Genomic DNA, 10,196 nt, shown 5'->3' with positions numbered 1-10,196 from the left:
GAAGAAAGAAATAAATATAATGTTACCATGTCCGAAACGCCTATGTCACAACGGATTGAGACAGAAAGAGAAGAGGCTTAATAAAACAAAATTAAGCAGTAATGCGTGCACACGATATTTTCGCAGCATACATGTATGTCGACACGTTTTGAGGGATGTGGTGTTATTCGCCAGGAGAGCGCGTACGGGCGTTTTCACGTGCAGTGCACACAGTGCAATCGGAATGATGTTCGCCAATAAGCCAGCTTGCATCTAATTTCGCATTACGTTCACTTCTGCACCTAATGACTGCAATGTGCTGAGCCGCAGCAGCATTTATTTCCTTCTCGACGTCCCTCCAAGCAGTAAAAAACTTACCATTTGGTTTCAACCCACGACCAGTTCTGCCCTGTTGGCCCTCAATTGGGAATTTTTGCTTCCCACTTGACCCACAAATGGAACCACTTACTTCCCAGTTGGTCCCCAGTTCCGACTGCTTGGCCCTCAACTGGGAATTGATGTTTCCCAGTTGGTGGAAAACTTGACCAATTGTCTCCCACTTGGTCCCCAACTGGGACCAGTTGGGCTCCATCTGGGTTTCCAAATGGAACCAGTTGGCTTCCAACTGGTACCAGTTGGTCTCCAACTGGTTTCCAACTGGTACCAGTTGGTATCCAACTGGGACCAGTTGGTATCCAACTGGGACCAGTTACTCCCAGTTGAAACCAGTTACACCCGATTGAATTTCCAGTTGAAGATTTTCACCTGGGGTGCTATCTTTGTTAGCTGTCTGTAAATGTTAGATGTTAGAAGGTAGTTAAGGCGACCTTCGCCACTAGGCTTTCTAGCAGCAGGAGAAGCCAAACCCTAAACAATTGCCTTGGGAGGTCACGGTGGCTCAGTGGTTAGGCCGGGCGCTCGGCTATTGATCCGGGGTACCCGGGTTCGAACCCGGCCGCTTTTCAATGGAGGTGAAACGCAAAGGCGCCCTGTGCTGTACGTGCGATGTCAGTGTATGTTAAAGATCCCCAGGAGTGATGGAAATTATTCTGGAGCCCTCCACTACAGTACCTTCTTCTTCTGTCAGTCCCTACTTTATTCCTTCCCTTCGGGCTTGGTCCAGGTGTCCGCCGAGATAAGTGAGACAATTACTGCGCCATTTCCTTTCCCCCAAAACCAATTTTTTTTCCCATGATGTGCTTGTGGCAAAGCTAGGCAGGGCGGTGACAGATGGAAAGCAGGACGTACGGACTATTGAGAAAGCGTAGGCATCGAACAGGGAAAGCAAAGAAGGGCTCGATTGTGGCCCGCGTATCAGAACCATTGCCTGTCAAATAATGTCAACACATCTGTTCATATTGCATGCATTTCTTTAGGGGGAAAACCCCACTTGTATCATATATATATATATATATATAAAGAGTGCAATACAAAACAACACATTATAAAAATATCAAGTATTGTGTTCTGTAATCTGCAGGCTGCTTTTGATATCATTCAGCCCTATTGATCCTAGTATACGAAATTTAATTCCCCTTATGTAATATGCCAAAGGGGCCCGGTCTTTAAGATAATAAAACAAATATAACTTTTCACTGTTTAAAACTTGATTGAGCGCATGTACATTTTGGACTGTGCCATGCATGCCATATTACAGTAAGCTGTCCTTTGTAAAATATCGACCAAGCAGCCCTTTGGTAATTATTATGGCTGCATGCAGAAGGGTGCAGCCATGTATCTAATAAAAAGGTGTGTAAAAGGAGCCAGCACAGTGACATCTATCTCATGCAGGTTGCATGCAGCTGTGTTTTATTGTTGATTATCTGAATCATTTTGCCTACATATGCGACAATTGTAAGAGTATGGAGAATGAATCAGTGCTTCCTAAAGTGTGTTTTGTTGGCCATTTGGAACAGTCAGTCTCAGTTCATCGCAGTGTGAAGGCCAATCACAAGCCTCTAATCACTCTTTTCTGTCAGTCATGGCCGCATTATTCAAGCTAATTTCTAAGTCTGATTTCTTAATTGCTGTTAATCACTTGGCAGCTCACAACAGTGCTGAAACAGTCAAGGACACACTATCTCTGCTTTCTTTCAGTAAAAGCTATACATTTGCATGATATGTAGCACTGGTCTCCTCTAGGTGCATGTACTGTACAGTCTTTGCCAAAAAATATACAGCCCCAGGGGTTTGCTTCCAAGCCATACGTAGTGTGGCTCCTAAGCACATCTGACAGTCGTAAGCTTGGAAGGGTCGAGGTTTTAAGTTCCTCCCGCCTCCGTGAGATTGCGGTCCCTGAGCGTACAAGAGGAGCCGCGCTGCAGGGTTCAGAACCATTGGGCTGTATAATTTTAACAAAGGCCATTGGGGACCCAATACTGATTTCAGTAACTTGTTCTTATATTTAGGCTCCAGCTACTGCAACTGACTGGTCGCAGGCGACCTTTGAAAAAAAGAGGCTGAATGTCCAAGGCACCAAAAAGAAAGGGTGCCATGCAACCTTGAGCCTGAAGTGGATTGAACTGTTTCCAGATTTTAAGGTATGTTCATATGCATAACAAGCAAGGTAATTCTAGCAGTTCAGATGTGTTCTTCTGCCTTAATAATACCATCTAACATTCGTGTGCGGCCCAAGCAGCTCTGTAACCATTAGTTGTGAAAGCATATAGTCCTTTTTTTGCACAGAAACTCTGTTGCTATTTTTTTTCTGAAAATCAAGCTGTAAAAAAATAGGTACTATTCTTGAGCTGAAATTCAAGTACAAATAAGCTTGCTTTTGACTATTCACTCCACAACTAGATTTTTTTTCCTCCTGAGTTATGTATAGTAGTGAGAATTAAAGTTCCTCCACCAGTCTTCGAAGTCATGGTGCAGTGTTTCTAAGTAAAGCCAAGTGCCCATGCGGCAAATCAATGGCCTGTACATTTCGACAAAGGGTATATGCGCTGTGACAATGCCTTTGCACCCCTTCTCCATTCCTTTTTTCAATCCCCTCGTCCCTCTTCCTACAGTGCAGGGCAGCCAACCGGAACATCCTTCTGGTTAACATCCCTGCCTTTCCTCTTCCTCTTGGGTACCCCTTCCTCTTTATCTCTCTCTATTTCGTTTTCAACATCTCATTGGTCATCGTAAACATGTGCCAGCCTTAATTGTTGCAGCATTCTGTCAATATGCATATCATGTGATACAGTGCTGCAAATAAGACACCGGGCCAGTTCCAGGGTTTGGTGACTTGAGTCTCTGAGGCACTTTTCAAATCCTCATCCTGGATTAATAACGAGCATTAAAAGAGGATTGAAAGTCATCAAAAAATAAATTAAAGCACTCGCTGAGAATCGGTTGAAGATGTATCCACAACTGTCTGTGCCTCCAGCTTTTTACTCGCATTTTTCATCATCAGCAGAGCAGCAGCAGCCCAATTATGCCCACTGCAGGACAAAGCCCTCTCCCGTATCTCTCTAACTAACCCTGTCCTTTGCCAGCTGCGGCCACCTTATCCCAAAAACTTCTCGACCTCATCCACACACGTAACCCTCTGCCGCCCCCTGCTAGCCTGGCTTGCCTTCTCTTGGTATCCAGTCTGTCACCCTTAACACCCATCGGTTAATTATCTTGTCTTCGTATTATGTGAACCGCCGAAGCCCATTTATGCTTCTTGATGTCAACTAGGATGTCGTTAGTCCGCATTTGTTCCCTGGCCCGCTCTGCCCACTTCTGGTCTCTTAACATTATACCCATCATATTTCTTTCCATAGTGCACTGCATTGTCCTCAATTTAACCCTTTTCATTAGCCTCCACGTTTCATGCAGCCCCATCGGCAAGTACCGGTAAGACACTTTCCTCTTCAGTGATATTGGTAAACTGCCATTCACGATCTGAGAGAGCTGCCAAATGCGCTCCACCCCAGTCTTATACCTGTAGTTATTTCTCTCTTGTAATGTGGATTTGCAGTCGCTACCTGCCCTATGTACAAATATTCCCTTACCACTTCCAGCGCCTCACTACTAATTGCAAACTGCTGTGCGCTTCAGAGACTTCAAACTGCTGTTCCTTTCAGAGACTGTTAAACATATTACTTTGGTTTTCCACATATTAACTTTTATACCAACCATTCTGCTCTGCCTGTCCAAGTCATTGATCATGCTTTGTAATTCATCCCATGAGTGACTCAATTGGCAAGGCAATGTTGTCAGCGAATTGCAGATTAGTAAAGTATTGTTCAAGGACTCTTCCCCAAATATTCCTAGTGTAGGCCTTGGAATACCTCCCGTAAACAGGCAGTGAATAGCATTGGCGAGATCGTGTCTCCTTGCCTGACGCCCTTCCTTATTTGAATTTTATTGCTGACTTTACGGAGGACTATGGTAGCTGGGCAGTTGCTATATATATCTTCCAGTATTTTCACATGAGACTCTTCTACACCCTGATTCCACAATGCATGCATGACTGCTGAGGTTTCCAGCTGAGTCACATGCTTTCACGTGATCAATGAAGGCTATACCGAGTGTACGTTTCAGTGAACACTTTCAGAAATTTTCAAATATAGGCTTTTTTGGGGTAAAAATATGGCTTTTGCTGTATAGTATTACCATTGTTGGCGGACACCACAAAACCGGTGAATTGTCTTAAGTAGTGAGCTCGTTAACTAATTTTTAATAATTAAATTTTGAACTTGTAGAGTTAGGCACCTAGTTACAATTAGAGATTTGTAGCCGGTCGTTAGTAATAGCCATATCAGTTTTTAAAATTTTGAAAATGCGATACCCTCGCCAATGTGGCTTGACAAAATATGGCTGCATCATGCGAAAATACATGCGCTTTCAAAAGCATGCAGGCAAAGCAACCCGTCCAGTGCACGCAACTAGTTGAAAACACCAAATTTTGTCGAGCCACAGCGCCAAGGGTAATCGCATTTTCAAAATTCTGAAAACTTATATGGCTATTACTAATGACTGGCTACAATTCTAGAATTGCAAACAGTTGCCTAGCTGTGATAGTTAGAAAGTTAACTACAAAAAATTAGTTAACCAGCTCACTACTTAAGATGATTCACCGGTTTTTTTGGTGTCCACCAACACTGGTAAAACTATGCTGCAAAAGCCACATTTTTACCCCAAAAAGCCTATTTTTGAAAATCTTTGAATTAGTCCATTGAAACACCCAGTATATAGCGGGCATATAGAGTAGACATGCAGACACTCAGCTGTCGTGTGTGTAAAAGCACCACTTTCCATCGAAAATTGCAGGTATGCGCGTGAAGAGAATTATATTCTTCGCATTTCTCTATCACCTGATTAGAAGTGTGAATATGATCCATTGTGGAATATCCTTTACGAAAGCCTGCCTGATCATTTTGTTGATTGAAGTCTGAGGTTGTCCTAGCTGATTCTATTTGCAATTACCTCAGTAAATACCTTGTAGACAATGGACAGTATAAGCTGATCGGTCTGTAAATTTTTATGTCCTTGATGTCTCCTTTCTTATCAATTAATAGATAATATGTTAGCGTTCTTCCAAGCTTCCAGTACGCTCGAGGTCATAAGGTATTGTGTATACAAGGTGGCCAGTTTTTCTCGCACAATCTCCTTGCCATTCTTCAACAGATCTACTGTTACCTGATCCTCACCAGCTGCTTTTCCCCTTTGCATTGCTCCTAAGGCTTTCTTTTCATTAAATTACTTTCTCTCCCCCTTTGCATTGCTCTTAAGGCTTTCTTTCTCTTTCGTTACCAGCAGGATGTCCCTTTCCTGTGCGCTCCTGCCTCTCTCATAAAATTCCTGATTATCTTGACTACTGTGTAGGTTTGTGTAGAACTCTTCGGCTACTTTGACTATCCTCTCCATATTGCTAATGACATTGCCCTCATTGTCTCTTAATGCACACATCTGATTTTTGCCTACACCTAGCTTCCTCTTCACTGCTTTCAGGCTATCTCCGTTCTTTAGAGCATGCTTGATTTTCCCCACATTAAGAATTCCTTATGTCAGTTACTTTGCACGTATTGCCAAGCGCTTCTTAATGAGATCTTTCATCTTCTGAGACAGTTTGCAGGTATCCTAGCTGTCTAACCATCCTGTCGCCTGCTTCTACTGTGCATTCTACATGTAATCATAGCTCTGAGATTATTGTCCATTTCTTGAACATTAATGTCATCTTCCTGAAGTGTTCTACGGTGGGAGTCAGAGGTAAAACTGTTTATTAGAGCAGAAGCATACAATCGGGGTAGATAGTAACGTGAGAAAGAGGACAGGGAGTTAAGAGTTCAGTGTCCTCATGTAGCTGCATACACGCTGAAACCGGGGAGCCCGGAGCCGCGGGAATGCGCAGGGATGAGGTGTTGAGCGAAATACTGTGCTCGGGCTAGACAGTAGGCATTATATGTGAAGCGGCGCTCGGAGCAGCAGTAGAGCGGTATACTGTGCGTCGCGGCAGTAACACAATACACAGCACTTCCTCACTTAAACCTGAATGTCTGTTTTGCAGCGAGATCCTGAACTGAATTCCTCTACTTTCCTTCTTACCACCAACTCATTGATGGCCTTCTTCCTTAACAGATTCTTCCATTACTTCTATAAGACTAGGCTAATTCGAGACCTTACTATCCTATTGTTGCTACAACGCACCTTGCTAAAAACCTCCACATCCTGCACGATGCCAGGAAAAGTGTACATTGTGAAGTCTATTTGATTTTTAGTCTCACCACTGGGGCTGTTTCAAGTCGACTTCCTGTTCACCCTCTTGTGAAAGAAGGTATTCACAGTCTGTATATTATTTCTCCCTGCAAACTCTACTAATAACTCCCCACTGCTATTGCTACAGCATATGCCATAGCCTCCCATTGCCTCGTTTCCGGCCTTCTTCTTGCCTACCTTGGCACTGACGTCACACATCAATACAGTGTACTGTGTTCTTACTTTGCTCGTTGCTGGTTCTATGTCTTCAGTGAAGCTTTTGACAATATGGTCATCATGGCTGGATGCAGGTGTATAGGCCTGTGCCACCTTCACTTTTTGCCTCTTATTAAGCTTAATTGCTATACCTGCCACCCTCTCAATTAATACTATAGAATTCTATTACGTTGTTAGCTGTATCCTGATTGATGAGGAATCCACGCTTAGTTCTCACCTGTCCACAGATCCATGGTAGCACAGTATGTACCCGCCCTTTAGCACTGTGCGAAGGCAAGATAACCGCTGGTCCTTGAGGGTAACGGAGTGGATTACAAGAGAAGGCAAGTGTCGCAGGGGGCGGCAGAAAGTTAGGAGGGCGGATGAGATTAATAAGTTACCGGACATATGATGGGTGCAGCCAGCAAAGAACAGGGTTAATTGGAGAGTCTTGGGAGAGGCAGTGGGTGCAGTCAGGCTGATGATGATGATGATGATGATGATGATGATGATGATGATGATAGTGATGCTTCATCTGTCCTCTAACCTCACTAAGCCCTATGATATCCCATTTTATACCCACTAGTTCTTTGAAAAGCACCGACAGACTAGTCGCACTGAAAAAGCTTCTAGCATTAAATGTTGCTAGGTTCAGTTTCCAATGGTGGCCTGTTTGGAGCCAGAGATTCCTCAGCACCCTTCGCTGCATCACAGGTTGAACCGCCACCTCAGTCAGTTCCTCCGCAGCTGCTCAGGACTGAGGCCCGAGGGTCATTTGGTGTATTCATATAAGAGGTTGTGGCCAAGTACTGCGCCAGGGTGGCCAAATACTGTTCTGGTGAGGGAGTGCGTTGTTGGTTCTGGTCACCGAGATCAGGCCGCATCCGCCTGGTTATGCACTTACAGATTTATATGCAGATGTAATTAGAGATAGATAGATGTATAGATGTAGAGGGAGCAAATTAGGCTCCAACAATCTTTGCATTCGTACACTGTTTGAAAGTACTGACTCCTCTACCAGTCATGAGAATCTCATTTGGGAGAGAGAGTGACCGGTGCTGGGGGGGGGGGGGGGACTCAGTTTCTAAGGCACCTTTTTTTAGTACAAACTGCCAGTTACTTAAGTTTGCTTACTAGATTGTAAAATCGGGTAATCTGATTCTGTGAATATATGTGCACAAGTGTAATTGCAGGGAAATTTTTATGCACGAACAATGTCATCTTTTTAACCACACCGCTTATCACATCTGTGAGAAAACATTTTTTTTGCACATAGCTAATAGTCTTTGCAGCCAAAAAGACGGCCAGTTGATTTTTTTTGCAGCCAAAAAAGCCACTGCTCATTTATTAAGTCATTATGCAACTGTATGCAAAGCATGGTGGTATCAGTGACATGCACAAATATATCATCGCAAATTTTTTTCATTTTATTCCGTTTCATTCCATTCGAGCCAACCTGGCAGCTAGTCTGTGCAATTAAGCTGGTGTCTGTGTAGTTAATGCTATTAGGGAAAGGCAAATTGGTGCTTTCATTGATATGTACACATTTGAAATCGTGGTGCTTTGTTTTTAAATGGACATGCCTCAGCCATGTGGGTGGATAAAAGAGCAGAAATTAAAATCTGCCAAGATTAGCCAGCTCCAAGGAAGTGAAGCAGCAGCCTCTGAGAAGAGAATTTGCATTGCCATTGCTACCAGGACTAGCCACACGAATCATGGATTTGGCGACATTGAAGGGTTCAGCGAAACCATGGATAAGAGCTTAGCTGAACGCATAACCCTGTTAGAGAAGGGATCACATCCCTGTCGGATGTCAAAAAGTGTTTACATATGCATGTACACGATGTGATATTTTCGAGTGGTGAAAAACCTGACAGCAGCTGCAGAGCATTTTTCCCTACTGCTAAAGACATCAGCAACCACATCCAAGCTGCTCTAAGAAGGAACTGGTTTAGCACTGTCGACCAAACAAATGCAGTTAATCTGATAAAAAAAATCCAGTCTGAGCAACCTGAAAGTTCAGTAGTGTATCGGCCATATTCAGCTAGCAAGAATGCAGGTTGTAGCATATCTGATGGTATGGAAGAAAATGTTGCCAGTGAGTGTGAGGAGACATTGTTTTTCATGCTCCTAAAGTATGGAACTGCAGTCATTTGTTTCGACTCTACCCATAAGACCAGTGACTATGCATTGCCACTTTTTCGTCTTGTAGTCAAAACACCAGTAGTCTACGCAACTGCTGGCGTGTTCGTTGTGCAGTATGAAACTGCTTGTTGCATAGCTGAGGCTTTAAATGTGTTCAAACAATGGTGTGAAAATCTGTCTCCACCATACTGGATGGTGGATTACAGTCAGGCAGAGATGGGTGCTATCCGCCAAGTTTTTCAATGAAGTAAGATATCCATCTGTGATTTCCACAGGGGCCAGGCATGGCGGAGATGGCTCCACAGAAAAGAAAATGGTGTGTCACATCCTGATGATGCCCTTAATTTTATGAAGCACATATATAGCCAACGCTTCTAATCAAGATGAATTTGAGAATTCACTGGAAGCTCTCATGACTTCAGGGTACTGGAGAAATGAAAAGTTTCAAACTTATTTTTAAACAGTGTGGCTGTCTTTGAAAGAGCTGTGGGTTTTATACTACTGGCTTGAATTTGATGTTCTGCTTACCACGAACAATGGGATTGAAGCTCAGAACAGAGTGCTCAAGGCACATTATGTAAAGAGCGCGAGTGGGAAGTGTTCCCTTACCTCTCTTATTACAGCCCTTGTTTACTCTTACTTGCTAATGGTGAGAAAAAATTGATGGAGCCAGAGATGAGGCAGTGAGCACTATACAGACAGCACAATGAAAATATCCCTATATATTTTCATGGACGCCCTCGCCACTTTATTAAGCGCATGTTGAGGAGGCTTGTAAATGCTGAAGAATACACCCTTGCTGATGTAGCTGAGCTGCCCATCAATGGGACATTTTCCGTTCACTCCGAGAGGGCTGATGCATCGCACCTTGTTGACTTCAACAAGCCCTCATGCACATGCCTCAATTTTTGCAAGCACAAGTGCCCCTGCAGACATTTCTGCGCAGTTTTTTAATTTGTTGACGGCAGGACTTTCCTGTCAGTGCCTCATGAATATCTCAGTGAGCCACACATAACATTGGACCAGTGCACACAACAAACAGAAGCAGACTTTAGCGGTACCAGTACAGAACAAATCAGTGTTACGGAGCTGACCTCGGGGACTACCGTGTCTGAACTTGGTATAAACAGAATGCCCTCGGCACTGCACCGAAAAGTTCTTGAACAGTGGGAGAAGTGTAATTC

At 43.6% G+C, this 10,196-nt stretch overlaps 1 pseudogene; it reads left to right on the top strand.

Moving 5' to 3' along the window:
- Positions 1-583: 583 nt before the first annotated feature.
- On the top strand, positions 584-9,966 carry LOC144125559 (uncharacterized; annotated as a pseudogene).
- Positions 9,967-10,196: the final 230 nt, after the last annotated feature.

Source organism: Amblyomma americanum, chromosome 1, assembly GCF_052857255.1.
Source record: "Amblyomma americanum isolate KBUSLIRL-KWMA chromosome 1, ASM5285725v1, whole genome shotgun sequence".
NCBI lineage: Eukaryota > Metazoa > Arthropoda > Arachnida > Ixodida > Ixodidae > Amblyomma > Amblyomma americanum.
This window is presented reverse-complemented; position numbering and strand designations above follow the sequence as displayed.